The sequence below is a fragment of the Sciurus carolinensis genome, chromosome 6 (genome assembly GCF_902686445.1).
Source record: "Sciurus carolinensis chromosome 6, mSciCar1.2, whole genome shotgun sequence".
Classification (NCBI taxonomy): domain Eukaryota; kingdom Metazoa; phylum Chordata; class Mammalia; order Rodentia; family Sciuridae; genus Sciurus; species Sciurus carolinensis.
In genome coordinates, this window is record NC_062218.1 from 125,805,520 (window position 1) to 125,832,177 (window position 26,658).

Consider the following 26,658-nt stretch of genomic DNA (forward strand, 5'->3'; position numbering starts at 1 on the left):
AAAAAATAGAAGGTTTAAAGATTTTTTTTTTCAACTGCTTTCTCTTTTTGGTTCTAAGCCATTGTTCTCATTTTTCATTACTGTGATAAACATAAGACAACCAACTCATAAGAGACAAGGTTTATTTTGCTCACAGTTTCATAGTTTTAGTCCATGATCAGTTGGCACCGTAGCTTTTGGAACAACGGCTAAGCAGAGGAAACTGGTTCACTTCATAACCAGGTGCAATAGAGAAAGGAAAAGGAACGAACTATGATCCCACAATCCCCTCCAAAAGCATGTCCCTGTCGGGGTCTTAAGCCCCCTTGCCCTTCTCAACCAGCGACAAGGGAAGGGGACACTCCCCAACAAGGTCAGACCAGGATAGGTAGGGCCGACTGACCGCCCACTCCCAGTCCTCCGGGTGGAGGACAATCAGACGCATCAGGGAGACCAGTCACAGCAGGAACTTGTTTATTGAGGAAGTCACACAGCTTTTATGTAGGGTGGGGTTAGGCGGGAACCAATCAGTTTAAAGGTCAGCAAGGCAGGGGGGTTCATGCAGGCAAGAGTCCCATTGGACTATATGGCAAGCACAAGCTGATCACGTTGGCGGAACTGTCGTTAACCAATCCCTGACGGTGGTCCGGTTTATCGTCATTAACTATTAAAACTGCCTTTGAGGCCTTGATCCTGCTCACTCACCGGGAAGTAAGGAGTCAGCCTGAGTTAGTTAAAGTGTCATTAGTCCCAACATGTCCCCAATTCCTAAAATCCTACCACTAGACTCTATCTCCTAAAGTTTCTACCACTTCTCATTAGCATCACAGGCTCGGAACCTAGCCTTTAACACATCAACCTTTGGGGAGCACTTAAGATCCAAAGGTAAAGCACTCTTATGGTTTAGATAATAGGTGATCCCCCAAAGCTCATGTGCAAGACAATGAAAGAAAGTTTAGAGGTGAAATGATTGTGTTATGAGAGTTTTAACCTAATCAGTGCTTTAATCCTCTGATAGGGATTAACTGGGTGATAATGTAGGCAGGTAGGATGTGGTTGAGGTGTTGGGTCATTGGGGGACATGCCTTTGGGGTTTATAATATATGAGTTGAGCTTAAGTCTCTCTGCTTCCTGAGCTGTATTCCTCCACCACACCCTGCCATCATGATGTCCTGTCTTTCCTCATGCCCAGAGCAGTGGAGTTATTCAACTAAGATGAATAAACTTTTCCTCCTCCAAAATTGTTCTTGTCAGGTTGTTTGGTCACAACAGTGAAAAGCTGAGTAAAACAAGCACCCACAAAAGACTTTCTCTTTCATCTTCAAATCTCAACTCCACCATGATAACTTCTCCCAAAAGTCACAAAGTCCAAGAAATGTATGATACTATCACTGAACTCTTCCCCAAATCAAAATCCTTTTCTGTCCTCATTGTTTTAGGTAAGCTTTCATAGGAAAGCTGACATTAAAATTTTACTGGTCTTTGAGTTAAGAAAGTCATTCCAATTAAAGTATGCATTCAAGAATCAGTAGAAATCCTTACTCAAATCTGAAATATGATTACTGAGTTCATTCAATGCAGCTATAATAGCAAGTGATAGTTTAATAATAGTAACTTAGCAATGCTACTGTTTCTTCTTTATTTGGACATCTTTAAGCCTAGAGAATAAACTCAAAGAACTGCCATGTTAGCAAAGTGACTTTTCTAAAACCGAAGATCCTATTAAGATCTTAGGTGTTTATACGTATAATGTTTGAAAACTTTCCATTTTTTGTTGTGCCTCCCAAAAATACAAATACACTTCTGTGAAATGGGTTTTAAGGTAGCATGAAAAACAAATATGAACTATTCTGTAAATGACAGAACACAATGCGAACCCAACTCCCTTCCCATCCCTGTGTCAGTCAGATTAAAAGATTCACAGTGAACAGGGGTAAAATCTGAGTTCTTTTCTCTCATGAATAATATAATGTCTCAAGCACCGTCACACTCACCAATATTGCTTCATGCTAAAGATTTATGCCTGCATTTAAATTAGGCACGAAGTCCACTGACATAGATTGGATTATACAAAATTGCCAAAATTTGACTATTTTAACCTGTAAAGATGGTTATTTTATGGCTCAACCAAAAACAAAGCATTACATTTGCTTTTATGATTCTGTAAAATTATGAACATAAAAATTAACTGGTATGATTCTGATCATATTTGCATATATGCAAAAGCTATGTTGCCCAAAGAATGGGGTCCTCAACAAGAACCTGGAAGGAGGAAGGAAAGGGTAGGTTTTCTGACTGAGGCTGACTGAAACATACTCACCCCCAGGGTACTAACTGAGTAAGAGAATCCTCGACCATAATATACCTTACACTGTGATTTGGAGACAGGCTGTTTCCAGCCTGTAATAGGATGTGGAAAGATTCTTTTTCTCTTATCTCAGAATTTCAACTACAGTCTAAAGCTGAGGATAATAGGTGCTAAGAACCCCCACATTCTGAAGAGAACTGCAAGACATATCTCTGCAGACCTTATCAGTTATGCAGCTATCACCCACTACTCCCACCAGCCTGTATAAGTAACAGATTAGAAATTCTAGAATTCCTACATATTGTTGGTTCGCAAACTGAGTGAAGGTTGGAAATGTGAGGGGGTGTTTTCTGGGGGTGCTATTGGCATTTAATGGGCAGGATCAGGGATGCTAAATATACTGCAATGTAAGAAGCTCTGTGCAGGGAAGTGTTGTCTGATCCAAATTACCAGTAGTGCTCCCATTAGGAAACAATGGCATATGGTGAAAATCCTATGGCTTTTCTTCTCCCCTCCAGGGACAAGGCTATTCCTAAGCCAAAGCCAAGACATCCATGCTGGAAGAAATTGATAGTGGTCACAAGAAGACTGGCATCAGTTCTCCATGTGGACTCTGTCCTTGAATCTGCCTCTCTATCCCTTTGAGGGGAGAATAAAAGAGAATTCATTGGGGCAGGGGAGGCTGGCTGAAAAATGGGGCAGCAGTGCAGTTGTCTACCTCCCACCTCACAACGAATTTCCTCCAGGTCAAGTGGACTGCCCGGAAGTTGCCCTGGCTGAAGCTGTGTGGCCAGAGGACTGCCCACCAGCCAGTGAGAGAATTGCTGTTAACTGCTTGCCACACAGAGGGTGTGGCCAGCCAAGAAAGAAACATACATTCTTCTTTTTATGGGAGACATCTCCCCCAGTGCAGGTCCTGTGGGTCCCAGGCCAAACCTGGTGAGAAGATCTCTTTCTTATTAGACATGAGACTGACATTTTAAACTATTAAATTAAGCTAGCCTGGAATTTTATGTCCAGAAGTCTCCACAGAGCAGTGGGATCTGTCCAAGATATATTGCTGAGATACAAAATATTTGACAGCACATGATAGATGGCCAAAAGAGACAGACAGAGAGAGAGAGAGAGAGAGAGAGAGAAAGACATAAAGCTATTTTATATTTGCATATCACCAAATCTTGATTAACAAATATTCTCAGATAATTTTTCAACATCAAATTATAAAAATAATTCCACTATATGGATGAAAACACTTCAAAAGTAACTAAAACTTCTAAAAGTGCTTTATAACAATGGCTCTCTCCAGGGTCAATAACTACAAGCACAAATAGATTTTTAGCTATCATAGGCAAATAGTGAATTTACTCGAGACTATAATAGGCTTAAAATGCTCATTCATTCAATAAACACTTGTCAAATGCTATTATGTGTCAGGTAGTGTTCTGGGCATTGGGATACAATAGTGAACTAGAGTCAAATCTTTTCCTTCAAGAAGCTCAGCATCTAATGAAAGAACAGGACAAAATCAAATAATCATATCTACTGTAGTAGAAGTAGCAGATATGCCTAAAGAGAACATAAAGCAGGGATGGGGAGAGTGAATTCTATATGGATAAGAACTTATTCTGTGGCATTGGCTAAACAACCATGATTTTTTAAGAGGTTAAATGCTTTGGCAATATAAAATGAAATATGAACTTGGATGTGAGCCTTAACTAACTCCAAAGTCACAAAGAGAACTGCTTCCCCTATTTAGCAATTATTTATTTTCTTGCCAGGTTGTATGGAGGGGAGGGTATGATTGTCTCCAAGGTCAGTGTCAACCATAGGCTCCCTTAAAAGCATTTTGCAAGTCTTATGATCTTCACTCTCATTTCAGGCGTTCCTTCCAGCTTCCCTCACTTCTGATTCTCTCTGGCAAGCAGTCAGTTGCTAATCAAGTCAGATGGGTGGTTTGGCCCTATAGGTAAGTTTTTCTCAAAATGTGGTCCATGAACAGCTGTCAGTATCACTCAGTATCACGTTAGAAACACAAAACCTCAAGAAAGGAAGGAAGGAAGAAAGGGAGGAAGGGAGAAAGGGAGAGAGGGAGGGAGAGAGGGAGGAAAGGCAAAACTTCAAACCCCCACAGCACACAATCCACCAAATCAGAAATTGGGGGTGGGGCAGTGATGTTTGTCTTAGAACCCTTTCAGGTAATTCTGACAGAGGCTTAAGTTTGAGAAAAACTATGGTGGGCCATGCAGCTGTTCTGGATGCTGTGTCTTCTCCATGTGGCTCCAGACACTGGAACAGCTCTGCTCCTGCCTCTCAACAAACACCACTCAACTCCCAGGAATAGTCTGCTGACCTCCTTCGTGAAGTTTTTTCAGTCTGGGCCCAGGAAATCTCTGTCTCAAAAGGTTTCTCAGAATCTGTCCTTACCTATGATATCTACATCGAGCCTACAAAACCTTAAGAGATTAGAACGAGCACTCCTATAAAAGCAGTGTACATTAGTACAGTGCTATATTTTGACAACTAAAGTTAGGATAAATACCTCTGGCTTGCATTTTTCCCTTGAATTACAAGGCCACAGGAAAAGAAAAAAAAAAAAACACATTTTCCATATGACACACACAACATAGGCCATGCTTAACAAATACCTTTTTTTTTTTTTTTTTTTTTTTATCCACTTATTAGAAGTCGAATCCTGAGTTCCATATGTGACTGGGTAGCTACTTATCACAGGCTTTCCATGGGTACAGAATTGACCCACAATACAATTAAAACCATGGGATGGTAAGATAACTAAAAACAAAGCTTCACTGAAATCTTTATAGCTTTTTATAAATGCAAATTCATACCCCTGGGTAAAGCTTCACACAGTTCTTTTTCACCAAAGCAAAATGAGACTCCTCAGTTTCCATGGATTTATGATTCTCTAGGGTCTTGAGAAAAACATTCTAGTGTTCTTCCCCAGTGAAATTTTACTTCATAATACTTGATAATCTCACTTTCCCCCTATTTCTTCACTCTAAATAGCTCCCACATGTTTTTTGTGAGGTTAATTTCTTTGTTAATAAATTCAATTTTTTCTTCTTATAGAAACTATATATTTGCTGCAACATGATAAATTAATCTCCTTAAATTAGTATTTGGCATTTTTCTCTAATTTTTACAATTTAATTTTATAATTAGTAGTATTTGTCAAGAGAATAAAACTGTTTTGTTTAAGTAGATGCAGGAATGCAATTTCAGAGTTCTTCTCTAATGACAAAATGCAGATCTTTATCCTCATCTTTAAAAGATATTGGTCACCAATATTTAATACCATGCCTTGTGGTACTGAGGCTTTATGGTGCCAGGAAGTCTCAGCAAGCTACAGAGATCAGCTCTACCGTACTTTGTCACACCTTTCAGTAAATAGCATAGCTGTTTACCGAAACGGAATACAGTGAAAGTTTATGATCAAATTAAATAAAATATAGTTATTTAATATGTGTTTAATTTCTCCCTACATAATAAATGGAGTCACATTTTGCCCAAACTTTTAAGTCAGTGAGTGCAAAACTTCCTCCCACTTTTCCAGGGACCAAATATCACTAAGCATGTTTCACAGTTGTTACCCATGAGAAAAATCTGAGAGTGAGAAGAGGGGAGTGGAATATTTAGTGTTTATTTGTTAGTGATCCAAGGTCACTACATGACAGCCTACCTTGCTCTTCACCACCTTCCTCTACTGCTGTAATTTGTCTTTGAGACTAAGATAGCATCAACCCACTCCTTAGGGAAACAATAAGTAACCAACAATTCTAATCAAATCTGAGCAGAGTTGAGGTATTTTTATATATTTGTGATAAGAAAATGTATACATTATATTAAGCCCCATAATCTAGATATGCTTTGCTAGACATAGTATGCTATTATTGATTCATTGGATCACAAACCTAACAATTAAACTTCCCAAAAATAAACAATTCAGCCTTATACTCATGGAGAGGAACCTGAACAGATCATGTATGTTACGCCACTGAAAATTCCCCTCAGTGCTTGACAAGATTCTGCTGAGTAATAAAGGTGTTTGCAAAGTCTCATCATGTTGGGAATTGGGTTGCGACTTTCCTTCCTTGCTTGATTAATATGTGTAGGTTTACTATTAATATTTTATGTGTTTTCCCTGAAAACAGGGGTCTTAACAGAACCAGGGTTAAAACATAAAAACCAGACTTCTAATGGAACAGTGATTTCAGATTTAGTCATTTGTAATGAAACTTAGAGTAACCAAGAATGTTATGAGAAAATACAAAAATAGATTCTAGCTGCTGATCCCCTGATGACTACTCTCAGATGACCTGAAGTATGTAGGCAAATAACTCCAGCCCCATCAGGAATGATTAACAGGAACAGAAGAAATAAAGAAAATAGAGTTCCTACAGTTAAAACACCTTATGACAATGCTTATTTAATTAATGGAAAGCCATGACATCCTTACAGAGGTATGCCTCTTAAGCCCCTGGATTTAGACCCTCCTTTATCTCCCACGGGATATTTAGATGTAAATCAGGACATGGTATAATCTGGTTTGAAAGTATACATACAAGAGTATAAGATATTCTATTTCTTAAAGATTAGGATTTACTAACTGCTGTAAATATTATTGGCCACCTATCCCCCAGAGAAAAAGTTCCTCAATGTTAAGTTCACACAGTAGAAGATGATGTCATATTATTGTTAGCTTAAACTATCTAGCACTTATTAACCACAGCAGTAGCCACACAACTGACATTTACTCAACCCTACTGAACTTGCTTTACCCTTTATGATTAGTTAAGCAATATTAATGTCTTATTGTTTAGTTATAGGTTATCACGAGTAAGCAATTAATAAAAATAATTAGAATACTTCATTGCCTGGTCTAGTAATGATTATACAAGATATTTTTGTTATTTTTCCTTGGGATATTTTTCTGTTCTGGAAAAACATGTGTAACTGTCAACCTTTTAATGTATAAAAAGCTGGCTGGGAAAAATAAAATTTAGAACTTAGCATCCATTCCTTGAGTCTGTGTTGCTTTGTTCTCCACCTCGCCGACGCCTACTCCATCACCTGTGACCACGACGACCCCTGCTAGGGCTGGACCCCGGCAAATGTATTCTCAAACTTATATTTAACAAACACAGTTTCAACAGCAAAGACCCACAGCAGAACAACCTCTGCCGTATTAGAAGGAGGGTGGCTGAAGCAGAGTGTGCTGTGGTACTGAGGCTTCATGGTGTTAGGAAGTCTCTGTAAGCTGCATAGATCAGCAGTATGTGACTTTGTCATTCTGAGGTTGTCCCAGGAGCAAGTGATTAGCTTTCAGTAAAGAGCATAGCTCTTGGTAGAGAATACAGGCTGGAAAAGAGATACAGGCTTTCTAAAGTAAAGCATAGGTGTAGGGTTCTAGAATTCTGATAGAAAATAAATGGTACCTGATTAGAGCAGACAGGCCCTAGGGTGACCCCAATGACTCCAAGTTCTTGGTGTGGTTTTGTGAAAGCTCTCCCCTTTGGGGATGGGTGAGCCCTACCATGGGATGTGATTCCCATGATTATGTCTCAGCAGATGGAGGAGAGGTTGTCTTGCTAACCTTAAGGACGCAGTCATGCTGGGAACTGGCTATGGCAGGGACTACAAGGCAGGAATATGTAGGTAGTCTCCAGAACTCAGATAAGTAGGACAGGGGTCATCAGTCATTCAGCCACAAGGAAATGAATTCTGCCAGTAACCTGAATGAGCTTGGGCAATAGATTCTCCAGCTGAGATATGACCTGCCTGACACTTCAATGGCAGCCTTGTGAGAGCCTAACCAGCTAACCCGTGCACACTCTTCTCACTCACCATAAATAAGGTAATTAGTGTGTGTTGTTTTAAATCACTGGTTGTTTCTTGCAGCACAGAAAACCAACACACTGAGTTGACATGAATCCTTTTTAATTGATCGCATTTTAGTAACCTCCCTCCCTCATATATTGGTAATGGTTGCAGTTCTATCAGGTGCATCTATCTTATTTGTGTGGGATTTCCTTAACCTCAGAGAAAACTACAGTTAAAAGTTAATGCATAGTGCTGTCTTGTCAATTCTTTCACAGGACTAAAACTGGCCTCTAGTGGAAGATAATTTTTAAAAATTTAGTAAGTTCAGCTTCAGGTACATGTAAGGCTTATCTTACAGAATGGGGAACTAGAAAAAACAAGAATACAATCTGAGGTATTCACTTATGCAAAAACGTAAGGATTTATTTAAGTAAGATAACAACCACAGAAAAGCTCAGTTAACTATTTTTAGAATACATGAATCACAAAGCAAGAAAGAACTCACAAGGTGTTTGTTTCTATGTAATTTTTGTATACCTTTTTTGTAACAAAAACATAGATTTACCAAGCTCGAGATGCCATGGCAACTTTTCATTCATTCAACAAATATTTACTAAGAAATTTATGTGCCAGGCACTGTTCTAAGCTTATTTATATTCATTAGTTGAAGAAAAGAAAAAAAAAATTGCCAATGTGACACTTCATAGTTTAGTGAGAGGAACAGAAAATAAATGACTAGAATTAAAAACAACTAAATTATATGGCAAGTTAAGTCATGGTATACATGATGGACAAAAGGAAAAATGGAGTAAGGGATAGGTGAGAGGTGGGGAGGGTGGTCAAGGTGCAGATGAAAGAGGGGGTAAGTGCAGGCTCCTCAAGGAGGCAAGATTGGAGCAAAAACTCACTATAAATGATAAAGTCAGCCACCCCGTTCTGTAAGACATGCACCTTCCATGCAGAGGGACGCTGAGGTAGAAGCATGTCTGCTACTCCCCAGGAACATCAAGGAACCGCTTACAGTATCATCTCAGAAGTCTCCAAATGTTGTAAGATCATGGCACCCTTACTGTCTCATTAATTTTTTCATGGTACGCCTAAGCCAAATAAACACCTAACAATTCATTTTATTTAATAATTAGATCTTTTAAAAAATCTAAGAAGTATTTATGCCTAACCATCTAGTAACCATTGAAAAACTGAAACAGGTATATGGAAGAAAGTGTGACAGGTTGACACATTTGACTCCATGGAAATGTTATAAGCCAAGCTATATGGGCAGTGACTAAACAGACTCCATTTTACCATGAGACTCCATGTTATATAGGAAATGCTTCTCCCACGGGAACACCCTGCCTCTGTACCCATCAACAGTTGCTTAGCATGACTTGTTTGTACAAAATTATGAAATGGCAATTCTTATATAATGAAAAATCACTCTTTTTGTTTCCTAGTTTCCTAAACAATGTACCATGTTAACGGTGATGTCAACAGTGATTGTTTAGACGTTGGTAAACATTCTATAGTTTGTACCTAAGTAAGGTCATTTTGACCCAGTTCCCCCTCTGCTAATGATTTCAGATCCCATGATGTTAGTTTGTCATTTCAAATCATAGCAACAGACACTTATGATTGATGTACTGATTTATGGTATAAAAACCCCTGCAAACCTATGGTTGGGGCTGTTCTCTCAATATCCATTTTGGGGGCATTGTGTGAGACAGTCAGCCGGCTGGCTTAATAAAGACTCTCAAATTTGGACTTCTCAGTGGTGATCGGTCTGTTCTTAAGTTGCGCCCCATAACAGAAAGAAAATTTTAATTTAGTTCTTAAATAGCCACAGTTACTTACAAATGTAGAGGAATGCCTCTTGGACATGCAAAATCCTCAGACACTGGAATCAGGCTGGACACTGCCATCCTTACTACTCCAAATTGATTTTTACATGGTACTTGCCTCTTATCTCAGAAACCTCCAAAAAAACCCCCTTTGCAAATATGTGATGTTAACCAAAAGAACGTAGTGCAATATAACATTGAAACTGTAAAGTAATTTTCTTGGTCTCTGACAGATGTCGCTTTGTTTCCCTCAAAAACAGAATATCCCAGGACATCCCTTTGAGTTTCCTCCAGCACTCTTGGCTGCCCCAGCACAGAGTTTGAAAACTGCACAGCTGACATCTACTAGAGTCTCTTTTGTTCTCCCAGCTCAAGTTTCTTTTGCTCTCTTGAGCAGTTTCTCTGTTGTCCTTTGTAAAATTTCTCCTTCCCAGCTTTTTTCTTGAGTAGTCACAGAATGACTTAATAAAGCACAAGTATAGAGATAAAGATAGAGAAATATATAACCATGCATCTCATTATAGTAATGCATTCATTCTGAAATATCTACCCTAGTGAAGGACTCATTTCCTTCATTCTGGGTTCTTGTTAACGGGTTCTGAATGTTTCAAACACCAAACAGACTGAAACATAGATTAACAAATTAAGACACCATATCACCTCACACCATTAACTATGGGAGGTTTGCATGGAATATTCCCTGTCCCCACAAGTATAATTTGATTTTCAGTGGAAGCCATGCTCTCTTCTGCCACAATTTGCTCTTACACATTCTTATCAGCCTTCAGCATTCAATTATTTTCAAAATTATTAACAGTTTGAATCATTACAAATTGTTTTTAAAGGGCAAAGGAACATTTTAGCCCATTATGGGAATTTCCAAGGACTATGAGAAAAGCAATACTTGTATTCTAATGAAAGCTAAATAGTCATTAGCTTTCAGAAGAGGAAAGACTAGAAAGCATGTTCTCATTGTGACCATCAATCACGCTCCTTCATTTCTGCAAATCTCAAGTCACCTTCCAACAGCTCATGTGACACAGAGTTAGCGGCGGGAGAAAGCTATCAGAGCCCATTACTAACCCACACACTGTGAAACAGAGCTGGCAGCAGCCTAGCACTCTGTCCCTCAAGGTGAGAATTAAACCAAATTGAACTTGCTTTATGCAAAGATAAAATAATACAGTAGGTCCCTGTCCCTCCTCCATGATTTTAAAAAGGTCATGATTTCTTGTAGAGTATAATGAGAAGGAAATTACTTGAATTAAACCTCTGCTTATCTACATTGTTTGCTAATTACAAAATTAGAGAGTCTCACTCTGGCCGCCAACATCTTGCTGTCGTCACGGTGAAAGAGCGCCATCTAGTGCTGATAGCGTCTTAGAAGAATTCAAAAGCTGTTGAGTAAAGGGGGATCTAAAAAAAAGTAATGGAAAAATAAAATCAACGAATATCTACTGAGTACCTACTATGTCAATACCATTTGCCTAGCTTTGTCTTCATAATCCTGGGAATTTTATAAAGCTTTCACACGCATGAATTGCTCTTTTGTGGAAATCATTTTCATTGTCTTAGGAGGGAAGACAGAGGAGCTTGGTTGGAAGTTTTGCCAGTGATTCCATCAACATTAAATATGAGTGTGGAGGTAGCCATCAGGCTGCTCTGCTTGAACAGAGCCCTGATTACATTTACTGCACCTCTTCCCAGAAAAATATGGAGCTACTTAGCATTTATATTGCACTTTTCTTCTCCAAACCACTTTACAGAACCTCTCAGACTAATTCCCCCACGCCTTTGCAGAGTAGTTATTACTCTATACAACGCGCTTCCTTAGGAAAGCTTTTGATGGCTGTTTGCACTGCGTGTGTGAGTGGATTGCATTTACCAAAGAGAATGTCTCCAAAGACTCATGTCCAAAGTTGAAGAATAATTACCATCTAAAACCTTAATATTTCCCCTTTCTACAGAGAAAAAAAAGTTTATCATTAATTTAAATGGTGAGCATATTACCTTTTCCAATTCAAAGATAGAGTGTCAGGACAGAAGAAAGCATTGTGTCATTGGTATAGACCTTCCCCTTTTCCCTGGCCAGTGCTGCCACACCAAATCACTCTCCCCTGAGGTCAAGCACTGTGCATCCTGAAAGTAAAGGCAGCCCAAGAGAAGAGGAAGAGGGGGATTTTGTAAGTCAGGATTCTGCAGTATATTAAGGAACTAATGTTCTTTATTTAAAAGCTAAGCATCCATAGCTCCTAATTTAATCACCTTTCACAGAGGAGCTATTCATTACAATATTTTGATTAGTAATTTAGGAGAAAAATAGTAGAGAAGTTGCCATTTTAATGAACAATAGCTACGTTTTTCCATACATAATTCAAGTTTAATGATTATAAATGGGGTAGTCTCTTTTTTAAAAGAAAAAGAGACATTTGTCATATCATAAAGCATATTTACTGTGATTCCCATACACCGTGTGATGAAATATGAGGATTTCAAGAGAAAGGACCCACATTAAGATGCATCCCAGGGAGAAAAAGAACAGAGCAATGCAGAGGAGTTCAGAGCAGGATCCTAAGCAAAGTGTGATGTCGGTGGTGGGCGTTGGAGGCCAAGATACGCCAACAGAGTCAACAAGGGCCCTGACTCTTTCACCATCTCTCCTTTTTCTGCTTCATATTTATTTGTCTTCATTCCAGGAATTACTAAGAGACACATGTGACAGACATTTCACAATGCACATTTTGTGACTGAAAAATATTTCACATTAAAAACAATCATCCAATATTTTCAGCTTTAAATTAGATTATTCCATGGCATGTGGAAAGCAGTGTTAGAATTAATGTATCACACGCCATTTCCAAAATCTTTTCTGCAGACCTACGAGGATTTTTTAGTGATGTCTCAATGCCAGCTTTTTAAAAACAATCTCTAGTTATAGCCACTTTATGTAAGGGAATTCATCACCATTCTGTTACCTAAAGTATTTTCATGTATTTTAGGATCTAGGAAAAGAAGCTAGTGTGAACTGAAATAAAAATTCTAATGAGCATATTCATTAGGCCGGATTATTTTAGAGCTTAAGAAAAATCTCCCGATGATTCCCTAACAGGAAACCTTATAATTTCCATCAAAAAGAGATTTTATTTTGGGTTGTTGGGGAGAGTGGAGGTGGGATTCTTGTTCCAAGAGCAATGTATGTCCATCTTGGGAAAGTTGGGAATTTCAGATGAGCATGGAAATCTGTAATGCAGAGAAAGTCATTGATATCAATGAACATTTAAAGGTATCCCCCCACACACAAAACGAAGTTGAAACCCCTTGGCAGGTGTAGGGCAGATATTCACTTCCTCACATTGCATTCAGATGTGGCCAGAAAACTTAGTTTCCTTTGATAATTTTCATCAAGTTCCCACCTAGCTAAGTAGCATGGATAATTTAGATTTGTAATTAGCAATATGTTAATCTCTTCTATTTTAGACAGCATTAAATAATGCAGTTTAAACACTTGTTCTATTCAAAGTTGGCCTTATATTATGTCTAGTTTCTGTGATCTCTTTGGGATGACTCAGACCTTTTTGCCAAGGGTTCATTCTTTCAGATTTTGCTCCTCACTTCCTGCTTTCACCTAGACAGCCACAGTCTATGTAAAAGGGGTTTCTTGTGTCCTCCTGGCAGCAGCAGGAAGGAGTTCTCAAATCATCACAGCATCCTCTGGCCACCAATCTCTGCTGCACAATGGCTGGGTTGATTGAGCCCTGAAGTACAGCTGGCCATTCCAGATGTTCTGGGATAGTATGAGAATACTCACCCCTCTCATTTGTCCTCAGTCTAAAAAGTCCCACCTGTGGTCATCTCCAAATTCTCATTCCAGGCTCCATTACAAGCCTCCTCCCTGGGGCAAATGAAAATTCCTACCATCTCTTGTAAACCACTCCAAACCCAGGGGGAATCAGAGGAAGTGCTACAGGCTTGTCTGTGCAGCTCTTCCCCCGATGTTTCTGGGCCACAGCCTATAGTTTCCCTGTTAACCAAGGTCACTTGAAAGGCAAGAACTTGCAGTGTCCTGTAGCATAACTGAGAAAGTTAACCATTAGTCCTAGTCATCTGGGGCTCCCACATATGTGTCTGAGAGTCCTGTAGTTCTGATTCCTGACTTACTTGCTCTCCCTTCTTCCTTAATCCCTGTAAAGAGGTGGATTTTTCTTTCTCTGTCAGTGCTTCCTATCCTTTTTCATGACAAACATAAAATTTAATAGTATTTATTGTGCACACAGGAGTAAACTGGAGGGAATTTGAGGATATCTATACACAACTTGCTGAAAATTCATTATATTGTTTTTATAAAGCACAATTATAATAAATTAAAAAACAAGTATTGGGAAAGTACATTTTGAATTTTTATAAAACACGTAGGTGTTTTTCAATCCTTTAAAAGAGACTAGAGCTTGATTCTATGTGCATAAATTATGTCAGTTTTCATTCCTAAACAGGCCCAAGCAATTCTTAATCAAGTTTTTAATGATAAGCTCTTCAAATTCTAGGTAGTCCCCATTAATGAGAAACTTTATCCTCACAAGTAGGTAATCAATTTAAAACATTTTACACCAAATATTTTACAACCATTTAAAATCTTTGTAAAATTCCAAAATTTATAGTCATCAAAATTACATTTAAAGAATCTATCAGCTCTTTCTCTTCTTCCATTGACAAATAGGATGCCGAAATTTTGAGTGTTAACACACAGGCTTTTCTCATCCAATTAAACCTTTCCCACTTCAAGTATTCAAACAAATGGTGAAATTAATTTGCAGAACCATGTGCGTTGTGAGAACAGTCACTCTGCCACTAGTTGTGATACCAGAAAAGAATGTATCTGCTGCACATGGACAAAAGTTCTGATGTGTGGGAAAACCACTCAGCTGAGTCCATTAGGTATCCCCCCCAGGCCTCCCAGCTCTGAACACTGACCACAGGTCCTGAGACTGCACCCCTGCTCCTGAGCACCTGGAAGATGAACCCTGCCCTATTCCTGGGAGCCTGAGAGACCTCAAGGTCCACCTACCCGCCACCTATCATCTGACTTCTGAGGTTGGTTCCAGGTGCAGAACATCACCTAAGCTATGCACAAGAAGAGAGCCTAATTCCATTCTGCTCAAACCCAGGCAAAGTATTTCTTTCCAGAGGCTCCTAGCCAGGGGCCACAGCTCTCAGTCCAGTCATCTCAGGTAGTTCTGGGTTTTTCTGAAGACCAAGGATCTGGAGATACCTCTAACCCACTGGTGCACACAGCTTGATAGTTCTGTACTACTTATTTTTGATTCCTACTTGGGATTCAAGTCTTCAGACCTAGACAGTAAAAGGGAATGGACAATCTTTTACACAGTGTAGTAGAATTCCATGACCTGAGGCCTCTGAGCTCTGTTCTTAGCCTTTTAAAAGAATTCAGAAATTCTCCTTTTGAGACAAAATGGCTTCTAAGCCTACTTCTTGCTGCTAAATACTATTTTGAATTTTACAAGCTAAATACTAATGCTCGTTTTTCATTTGCATTCTAACTTTGAGAATTCTGGGGATGGTGTGTAGCTTAGTAGTAGAGCACTTGCCTACTACTAGGCAGGCATGGAACCCATGGTTGGATTCCCAATGCCTCAAAAAAATTTCTAATGTCTCTGATCCAAAGGAAATTGTACACCTTGACCAGGGAGGTTAACTACATAGAAGATGAAAAGCAAAAAGCTCATTACCATTTTTCATACATGAATTATAATCCCAGAACATTGAACACCCTCTAAGAAGTAGCCTCAACCTACCTCTCCAACCTCATCTCTCCCAACTGTACCCCACGCAGGAATGTAGCCAATCTACTCAGCATTCTTTGAGCAGCTACCATATAGCTTATGCTATCCATTCTTCCTAGGGACCCCTTCCCTTCCTGCCTCCATCCATTTTTTAAAACTATATCTATCCATTTCCTTTCCCTCAAAATCTATCTTCTGCTGAGTCACTCGTCATATTTACTCTGCACTAAACTTGATGGAGCTCTTTCTCCCAGAATTCCCACTGCATTTGCACATCTCTTGTCCTACTTTACCTTGACCAGAGTGAGTTATGTTGGTTTTTACAACTTATACCGGCTCATGAGCTCCTTAAGAATAGGGGTGATATCCTGTTCACCTTTGTGTCTACTCAACAGTCATAGACTCAAGTTTTAAATGATTAGGTTAGCAGTGTCTATTAGAAGTTGGTTTAGCAACATATAAAGAAAGAGTAATAGCAGCTTAAACACAAAGGGGGCATTCTCTGATAAAAGAAAAGTCAAGGTGTAGGATTTGTTGGTCTGGAAGAAGACAAAACAGGGCAGGGATTTCTGCTCCATGAAGTTGTCAGAGACCCAGGCTCCCCATAGTTTACTGCCCTGCCATCCTAAGAATCTGGTTTACATCCTCAAGGACAACTTGAGGTTGCTACAGTTTTTTACATATGAATTATAGGCAGCAAGAAACAGTGAAAAGGAGAAAGAGCAAAAACAGCATCCATGTATTTCCAAAACTGGCACCTCATAAGAAATAAAAGGAAAATAAGACCTGCCACACATACACAATATACCTGACAGAAATAAAAGTTATATAAATTGTATCTATTATTTTATTGGGTGAAGGGACACAAGGGGAACTGTCACAGGCAGTCCAGAGACCAAAGGATTCAAATTGCTGACTTTGATGCTCCTAACCCAAAATATGAAACAAATAAAAGACTTCTTGTAACAAGAATTTTATACCCACAAAGGAGGTTCTCTTAGCAATGAATTGTTCAGAAGGAAAGCAAGAGAACCAGAGACCAGTATGTGTCCATGATAGCTCTCTCTCTCTCTGCCCTCCCTCAGGAGGAAGGACCCACCAGAAATTTAGGATGTGAGTGCAGAGGAAATCTGAATCTTGTTAACCACATGAGGTCCTAGAAGGCACCCACACCCCATAGCAGTAGAGCACATGTGGTGACCAAGCAGAAGGAACTGAAGACAGCCCCACTGTGTTCTCGTGATTCCAGAAAGCCTCAGGTTTCCTTGCACCTGACCTATGAAGGCACAGGATTGCAGAGAAACCTCAAAGACCTGAGAATCCTCAATGTCAATCAAATCAGAACAGAGAATATTCTTCTAGAACATGCCTTTGAATCCACTTGGGAAAGACTCTGTTTCATGGATATCAGCAAGGATAAAAACCAATGACTGAGATGGGCAGGAATGAGCCAATATGACTGAGAAAAGTAATTGACATCGGGGACCAATGACAATCAAGGTAAGATATCATTTTTCAATTGGTACTGATAAATTTCTCAGAATTTAGACACAACTTCCCTGTAAAAAGAAGTGAGACAACAAAGAACTAGGCAGTTTAACTTAAGTATTAAACTTGGTTTTAAAAAATAAAGTTATAATTTTGCATATCATGCCAATATCATTAGAAACTGACCAACTCTTTCAAGAAAGGGTATAATAATGTGATGATGTGGCTGAACTGATTTCACAAAGTAGTGCTATTCGATCTGAGTTATGAGAATTAAGAAGTTACTCTTCTGACAAGTTAGAGGTCACAGGAAGACTTTTTTTGCGGATGGCCCTTTTATGTAGAAGTGGTAACATCTTAAAGGTGAAAAAGAGCCCCCTGAGAGAAAAAAAAAAAATTCTGGTGTGCTTAGAAAATTGCCACCCTTCTCTTTCCATGGGTTTTCTCTATTCACACTTTGGATGAGTTTGTGTTGTTGTTACTATTTTAACACAGAAGTGCTAGTTCCTTAGTAGTATACTCAGTGTTCTAGAGAAAAGCAAAATCTTGGTGGAATAAAAAATGAAAGTGTCTTTGATACTGGCTAGAACAAGTGAAATACTTCTCTTAATAGAAGCCATTTGGATAACTGCAACCTCTTCCTAAACTTGGAAAAAGAAACATGATCAAATAGAATACATTAGCCACATCATCTCCATCTTATCTGTATGAGCAGCAGGCAATTCCAAACTAATTTCTTTTGGTCAGTTTTTTAGAGATAGTCTGTACATGACCCTTTCTAACGAGGTCTACAAAACCTATCAGATTACATTGGATCTGATTTCTTGTAGGCCTTTTCACTCTCATGTCTGGCAATTTTTTCTGGCTATTGGCTGGAATCTCAGCTTGGGCTCTTGGCTGGAGTGCCTCATCTGACCCTATAGAGTCCAGACTTCCTCAGAGTCTGGCAGCCTCCACAGCAACTTGAAGAGTCAAAGTCCAAACATGAGTGCCCCAATAGAACCAAACAGAAAAATGTACCATCTTTTCTGATCTAGTCTTGGAAAAGTTATGCTATTGGTCAACCTGCCATAGGGTTTGTATTTAAGAAAAGAGAACATCCTCCCATCTTTCATTGGGAGGAGTGTCAAAGTCTTTGCAGACATGTTCTAAAACCACTATATTGACTTAGCAGAGCATGAAAAGCTGGAATTTTGGAGAGTAAAAAGGAGGCTGCAAATGAAAATGAGGCAATCCATGTTGCAGAACTCCAGTACATCTCAGGAACTAAATGCTGCTGATGCCAAAGTGAAGAAATAGCATTCATGGGTGAGAGGTAAGGTGGGACAGGAGAACTGGGTGAAACTCTGTAAACAGCATGGTGACCTCAGATCCTTTCCCCGACTTGCAGAGACAACCCTCCCACTCTCACCCCAACAAAAGAGGGGGGTTTGCTCTTCAGAGCAGTTCTAAAGTGTGGAGTTCCCAAGACACTTTCAGGTGATCTACAAGGTCAAAGCTGTGTTTATAATAATGCCAGAGTATTATTTGCTTTGCGTAGTCTCATTGGTGTATAGGTGAGTTTTCTAGAGGATATATACAAAAAAGATATGAAAATACAACCGTCATCTATTAAGCTAGATATTAAAAATATTTGCAAAAATGTAAAATAAGACTACTCTTTTCATTAAATTGTTTTTGTTTATTTTGGAAAATACTTGGAGTGAGTCAAAAGAGTACTGCTTTTTGTTTTATATTATTGTATTATTTGACTTTTTAGACTATATGCATCAATTAATGAATTAAAAATCTGAGGTCATGATAAAATTGAAACATCACCATTTTGTAACCTCTAATGAATTAATAGATGTAGTTATTAATTATTAACATCTGCTAATGTTCTAGAAAGAGACAAATAGACCATGGACATTTCCTGATGAAGAGCACAGTCACCTCTGAAGTAGTCCTGTCCCAAATCCAATCTGACTTTGATCCCAGTCATACCAATTTACAGAAAATAAAGAGGATTTTAAATGACATCATCTAGGAATTATTATCAGCAAAATCCAGAGTGTGAAAAACTTTACAGAGCAAAACAATCCAGATTCTTCAACTGAAAAGAATAGATGGGAGAACTAGAGGAGGATAAAAGCAACTTAAAGAATGTTTATATGTCCCTAAATCTCTAGCAGTGAGCTATTTAACTAGGGTCCCAGTTAAAATAAAATAACCAAAAAGGGAGGATTTATTTCCATGTATAACTGCCCAGAATCAAAGATACCCTTATGTTAATATCTCTTTGATGACAAAGGTTAGCAATTTTCCTTTCAAATAGTTAATTATTCAGGAAGAGCAACTTCTACAGAAAACCATGAGGTCCCCAGTTCGGTTGTTCAGATGTGTCCATTCTGCCTTGTGGAGGTACTGGTGGTGCCTGTCATCTAACTAATCACCACACGGGGACAAATTTTATTCTATACAGGGCTGGCAGCCAAGGGAAATTCCACAACAAAAAGAAAAAATGCCCAAAAGACAATTTCTAAATACTAATTGATTAAGACCAGCAAAATTAAATAAAAATATTCTATGCATAGGAATAAATGATAATGGATCAGAATCCCCCCCTAATCATTAAAATTTGACTTTTAGACAAAATCAATCATTCAGGGATGTAAGCACATATCCAGATGCATGCTCCCTTTACACTAACCTACAACAATCAATTCGTGGAACTCCCCTGACATGGCCATCAGCTCAGGAATTAGAATCTGACTCTGTTACTGCCAAGGAAGCACCAGGAGATATTGGATGATACTTCTGTGACAGAAGCAATTGAAGTTGTGAGGACCTAAGATCTGGAACTGTTGCTAACTCATCCCCAAAGACTAGAGCTTGCCTCAGAATGGAGCCCAAGTGAAGAGTAGATCTCACAAATGGAAAGAAACCCAATGCAATATACATTGTTTGATGCCCTAATTAAACCAATGAGCATTCTATTTTGACCTCCCTGTCAACCCTCTATTTACCAGTTTCGGGGAAGCCAGTTCCACTTTTGGGGGCATAACTGGAAAAATCCTAAATGATATAAAGGTAAAGGATATATGACTAAGGAGGTTTTACTTTAACAGACAATGGCCTGACACCTGTTGCCCCAGCCCAGCTGCCCAGGTGGAGATGAGTGAACCTGTCTTGTGGTCATGATGCATTTCCGTCAAGAAGCTAGTATTTATCAATTTTATCCTTCATATTAGCATCTGCTATTACAGCAGCATTTGGTCATTTATTAGTTTTCTAGGGTTGCCTTAATAGATCACCACAAACTGGATGGCTTAAACAACAGAAATTTATTCTCTCACAGTTTGGAAGCCAAAAGTGCAAAATCAAGGTGTTAGAAGGCTCCCTCCAGAGCCTCTAGGAGAGATTCCCATCCTTACCTCTTCCATTTTCTGGTGGCTATTGGCATTCCTGAGCAATACTCCAGTCTCTGCCTCCAAAGTCATATGGCCCTTGTTATGGTTTTAATATGTGGTGTCCCCAAAAAACTTATTGTGTGAGACAAGGCAGGAAGGTTTAGAGGGGAAATGATTAGGTTATGAGAGTCTTAACCCAATCTGTGAATTAATTCCCTAATAGGGATTAACTGGATGGTAAGTGTAGGCAAGTGGTAAGTGTGGCTGGAGGAGATGGGTCCATGCGGGCATGCCTTTGGGGTACATGTTTTGCCCTTGGTGAGCAGAACTCTCTCTCTCTCTCTCCCCCTCTCTGCTTTCTGGTGCCATATCCTGAACTGCTTTCCTCCACCACACTCTTTTGTCATGATGTTCAGCCTCGTCTTGAGTCCTGGGGAACAGAGCCTGCTGTCTATGGACTGAAACCTCTGAGACAGTGAGCCCCCAAATAAACTTCCTCCTCTACTTGTTCTCACCATGTCTTTTAGTCACAGGAGCAAAAAAGCTAATTAAAACATCCCTCCTCTCTTCTCTGTGTCAAATCTCTCTCTGCCTCTCTGTTATCAAGACCCCCCCAGTAATCCAGGATTATTTTTCATCTCAAGAATCTTAATTTCATTCTCAAAGGCTTTTTGCAAATAAGGTACACATAACATGGATATATCTTTTGGGGGGTAGCCATTCAATCCACAACAGGTAATTCATGCCCTCAAAATCCTATCAGAGAGCATGAAGCATCTTCTTGAGGAAATTCTCTTTGACATGGTGGTATCCAAACTCTTTTTTTTTTTTTCCACACTAGAATTAATCAGAAAACTCCTAATGCCCAGGTGCACCCCATGCCAACTAAATTACAATGTTTGGGCATGAGAATCAGGCACCAGTAGTTTCCCAGGTAATTCCAATGAAACTTGGGGATCACAGCTTTCATAACATGTCTTTATTCCTGTACCTTTTCACTTACCTTTGAGTTCGAAACTCTTCAGTTTACTTTTTCTGTTTATTAAAACTCTTAAACCTTTCCCTTATGGCTTCTTTATTAAAATGAAATCCCTTTATAAAAAAATAATATCTTCCTGAATGTTTGCTGATGTTTTCCTTTTGATCCTGCTTACGGGACCTATTCTCACCCCAGAGACACACAAATTTGCCATTCCTTTCCAGTATACACATCTTGGTCAAATGCAAAGGCAAGATGCCCTAGATTTAATTCCTTTGAGTAAACCCTTGGATATATTGGATTTCATGTCACTTTCAAAGAATTACTCTAAAAGGAATGATTAAACATTTAAAGATTTAAGGTTTATAAAAATTAACCCCAGAGAAAAAGGGAAGAGATGGAGTTTTGAAAAATTTCAGTAGAGGTAGGAAAAGGAGAGGCTTATATTTCTTGTATTTCAATAAAGATGGTTCGAGATGTCTTCACATGAGGTTCATGACCTTAGAGGAATCTTGGGCTTTGGTCCTATGACATGTACATTCGGGAAGATGCTCCCTTCTCTTCAAACAAATAGAAGTTTAGGTTATACCATACATGCAGATCAACTAGTTTCACATACTGAAACCATGACTCTGTATTAATTTTTTATCAAAATTTCCATCATTCCAGTCAAATATTTTAGTTGAGAAGATTTTTCAGTATGCATCTCTCATCACACTGGCTCCTTTTTTTTTGTCTTTATAATTTGTTATTTTTAGTTATACATGACAATAGAGTCTACTTGGGCATATTTTTACAAACATGGAATATATCTTATTCTAATTAGAATCCTAGTCTTGTGAATGTACATAATGTTGAGATTCACTGTTGTGTATTCATATACGAACATAGGAAAGTTAAGTCAGATTCATTGCATTGTCTTTCCTATTTCTATCCTCCTCCCTTCCCTTCATTCCCTTTTATCTAATTCAATGAATTTCTATTCTTTCCCTCCCTGCCTTGTTGCTCACACTGACTCTTTAAGTTCTCAGTCACAGCCAAAATTTATTACATCATCCAAAAGCTCAGATATATTTGAACATAGCACATATTTGCCTAAAGAATTTTATACCACAGAGATTGATTTTTTCCACAAGTAATGAGCTATTTATAAACACAGTTCATATTAATATATATTATACTAGCTAACATGATTTTTTTGCATCATACTTTAATATTTACTAAACACTTGATAAACTCCATGAATTGTGCTTCCTATCTCCCTAAGAGCTTATAGACACAAGACACAGGATCCCTGATGCAGAGCAAATCATTAAACACAAATATTTGTTAAGTGCCCATTTTATGTAATGTAGTTTTCTAGCAATTAGATACCAAGAGGTTCACTGTCACTCAGACTGGATAGGTTAGTAGAGCCTCGAATGAAGAGTAGGATTTGGACAAGGAGGGCCTCTAACCAAGAAAGTCAATAGTAGAAAAGGAGCACAGATATGAAAGTATGTGGTGGTAGCAGATGTCTGGCAGTGGTTAGCTGAGCATCCATTCCTTCCTTTTCCTTATTGCTCTTTTACTCTCATCTTACCACAGCTTACAGATCCTGAAAAAAAAAGATAAACAACTCCTGGGTCAGAGTCAAAGTACTTGGTTACTCACAGCAATAGCAGTTGCCAGAGCATTCACATTTTCTCGTGCCAGTTCTGAGTCCCAGTTCCCAAAGAGCTGTGCAAAGACAGTCAAGGGACACTTTGCATGCACAGTGTACAGTGCTACAGGAACCCAAGATTGTACAACCAACAGGAAGTATGGCTGCCTTGGAAGTATAGCACACTGAGCATGTAGCCACTCAATTAAAGCAATTAATAATCTGGCATACTTAAATGGCAAAAATCACATAAAGTAAGATCCAGAATATCTTCATTAGGTTGCTGGACTTAAGTATGCCTTGGAAATGCTGTAATTTTGCTGAGAAAATTCTGTCTTAGACAATAGTCCCAAACTTCAACTCTTGAGAAAAAACTTTGGATTTCACTGTCAGGGAGAGCTTATAGCCATTTTCAGAAATAATCTGTCCTTTACTGGGGCAGAAAGAACAGGCGTCTTTTGCCTTATTATAAACCATTTATTTCATTTGCCAGGTCACTTTCAAATTATCTCATTTGAAAGATAAGTGTGTATCATGAAAATAAAAACATCTTTTTCCTCGTTTCTTTTGTCTGATAAAATAGCAGAGAAACACTTGTATTTGACAGAGGTAAATGTATTATAAATAAAAGAAATTTCTACTTAACAATGTGGGCAATAAACTGAGAGAACCCATTACCTTTAGGAGATAAATATTCCAGTGAAATTTTTTCAAAGATTCAGACAAATTCATGAATAACGAATGTATGTGTGTCAGCCTGGGCTGCCAAAACGTCGTAGCATAGACTGGAAGCCTTAATCAACAGAAATTTTTCTCTCCTAGTTCTGAAAGCTGGAAGTCTGAGATCAGGATGCCAACATGGTCAGGTTCCAGTGAGAGCTCTCTTCCTGGCTAGTAAATGGTTGCCTTTTTGCTGTGTCCTCACGTAGTTGTAAATTTTTTGCCCTTCACTCATACAGAAAATATGCAATTTTTTTCAATCTAACCAGCAACTCTTCTGATTATGTGAACAAGCACCCACCAGCTAGCTAGCTGCAAAGAGAAAACATTTACATTTTAATTCAATCTAGTGATCTGTCTGTTTGAGATCACACTGTCTCCTAAGGTAACCTATCTCTTTAGGAGTCTATAAGGCAAAGTCCCTGGCGGGGATCATGTAGAAGATAGGTGTAGCCAGACTTCTAACAGGACTTGCAGACTAGGACCACCACCCAGACTTTCCGAGCTCTGCCCAGCCACCACTCTTGCCCTCAGATGGCATGTGGGTGTGGGAGGTGAGTGCAGCGGGAGAGGGGCCTGAAATCTGGACCTGGGTAGTGTCCTCCTGCTTCTCTGGTGTCTACCTCAACCTCCCTAGTCAGAGAGCCCCTTCTCCTTCTGCTGGCATTTACATTTTTGTTTACAGTATAATTTTTAGTTTGATCTCTGGCTTGTTTGAGACCTGGAGGTGCCCACTGGCCTACCTGAGCCCTGGAAGTCTGCTATGTCTCCTGCATGATCCTGACCTAAGGGCTCTGACAGGCCGCCTTCAGCTATACTGCAGTATTCCCCCTTCCCAAACCCACATCCTACAGCAGAGTCCTCAGCTACAGCTGCAGCCAAATTATGTGTCCTTTATTGAAAGGACACTGAAAACATCTGGATCTCGTCTGGGCCACACATTAACCAAAGGTTAAGAGTTACATTTAGCCATCCCTTTTTCGCCTAAAACCTTGGAACCAACAATTTTAAAGTGATGTAGCCTCTTCCACAAAGCAGGGGAAACGTACATGTAATTCCTTACCCCTAACGCCAAATACCAATGAGGGGCAGAGATCTTCCTGTCCTTGGCTTTCCTCTCAGTGACTAATATATTTTAACCCAAGTCTGAGAGGTTGTGATTCTTTCCCTCCCAAACTATTTCTTCCTTATCCCACAATCTCTCAGGACAAGAGGATTTCATTTCACCTATTTTTTTTTTGTTTACAAAGACATCTTTTTTACCTTTATGGAAGAAATTCTAATTCAGGTTTTCCATGTTTGGTTTTTTTGTTTGTTTGTTTTTGTTTTTGTGTTCTGTGTCAAATGGAATTTATTCCAGGGATACAATATTTAAATTTTCAAAATCAATATTTTGTCCAATATTTCAAAATGAATAAATGCAAATCACCATATCAACAGGCTAAAGAGGAAAAATTACATGATCATATCAATTGACATAGAAAAAGGATTTGTCAAAATTCAAAATCCTGAAGCAACCCATGTTTGGTTCTTGACATCCTTAAAATTTAAGAAAATTCAGAAAAATGTCTCTCTTTCCCTAAAGTCTGTCCTACAATCTTGTTGCCTTAATGCAAAATCCCATTTAAAATGGCAGAAACTGAGTATAAATTCTTTTTCTTCATATTACTACCATAACCACAGTTTAACCTGATTGTATTCCAGCCATATTAATCCCTTAGCTTATAGAAGCAGAAAATCTAGAAAAATACATGGAAAGGCAAAAAAGAAAAGTACTCATTTTTATGAATTCTACCTCAGTTGTACTCATATTTAACATCTATGTGTATTTTTTCTTACTCTTTTTAACTTATAATTTTTAACTGATACATAAAATTGTACCTATAGAGTACTATGAGATGTTTTGATACTTGAATACCTTGTGTGATGTTCAAAATACAATAATCATATCCCCTCCAACTTTAATCTTTTCTTAGTATTCACCTCTGAACATTGCTACACTGGTAACATGTGAACTTTTGGGGAGACACCTCATGTCCAAATCATAACAAATGAGATGGCACAGTACTTACCTTTCTGGTCTTAGCCTATTTCACTTACATAATGATGTCCAATTCAACTTATTTTGTCCGTAATGACAGGATTTCATCATTTTATGGCTGGATCATACTCCATTGTGTGTGTGTACCACACTTGTTTTATCCACTCACCAGCTGATGGACACTTCGTTGGTTTCCATTTCTTGGCTATTGTGAATTGTGCTGCAGTGAGCATGGGCATACCGAGATCACTTTGACATACTGATATACACCCAGCGGTGGGATTTCTGGATCATAAGGTAGTTCCAGTTTTAATTTTTTGAGAAACCTCCAGACTGTTTTCCATGTGCTTATACTATGTCACATTTCCAACAACAATGTACAAGGATTCCCCTTTCTGCACATACTCAATAGTACTTGTCATCTTTATTCTTTTTGATAGTAGCCATTCTTACTGGAGGGAGGTGATTGTTCATTAAGGTTTTAATTTGCATTTCCCTGATGATTAGTAATATTGAGCATTTTTTCAAATACCTGTTGACCATTTGTATATCTTCTTCTGAGAAATATCTATATAGGTCTATTGCTTTTAATTAGGTTATTTGCTTTTTGCTATTAAGTATATTTATGTTTTGTTTGG

General features: G+C 38.7%; 1 pseudogene; it reads right to left on the reverse strand.

Moving 5' to 3' along the window:
• The window catches only part of LOC124986401 (THO complex subunit 7 homolog), a 47,323-nt pseudogene extending 21,064 nt beyond the window's left edge, over positions 1 to 26,259 (reverse strand).
• Positions 26,260 to 26,658: the final 399 nt, after the last annotated feature.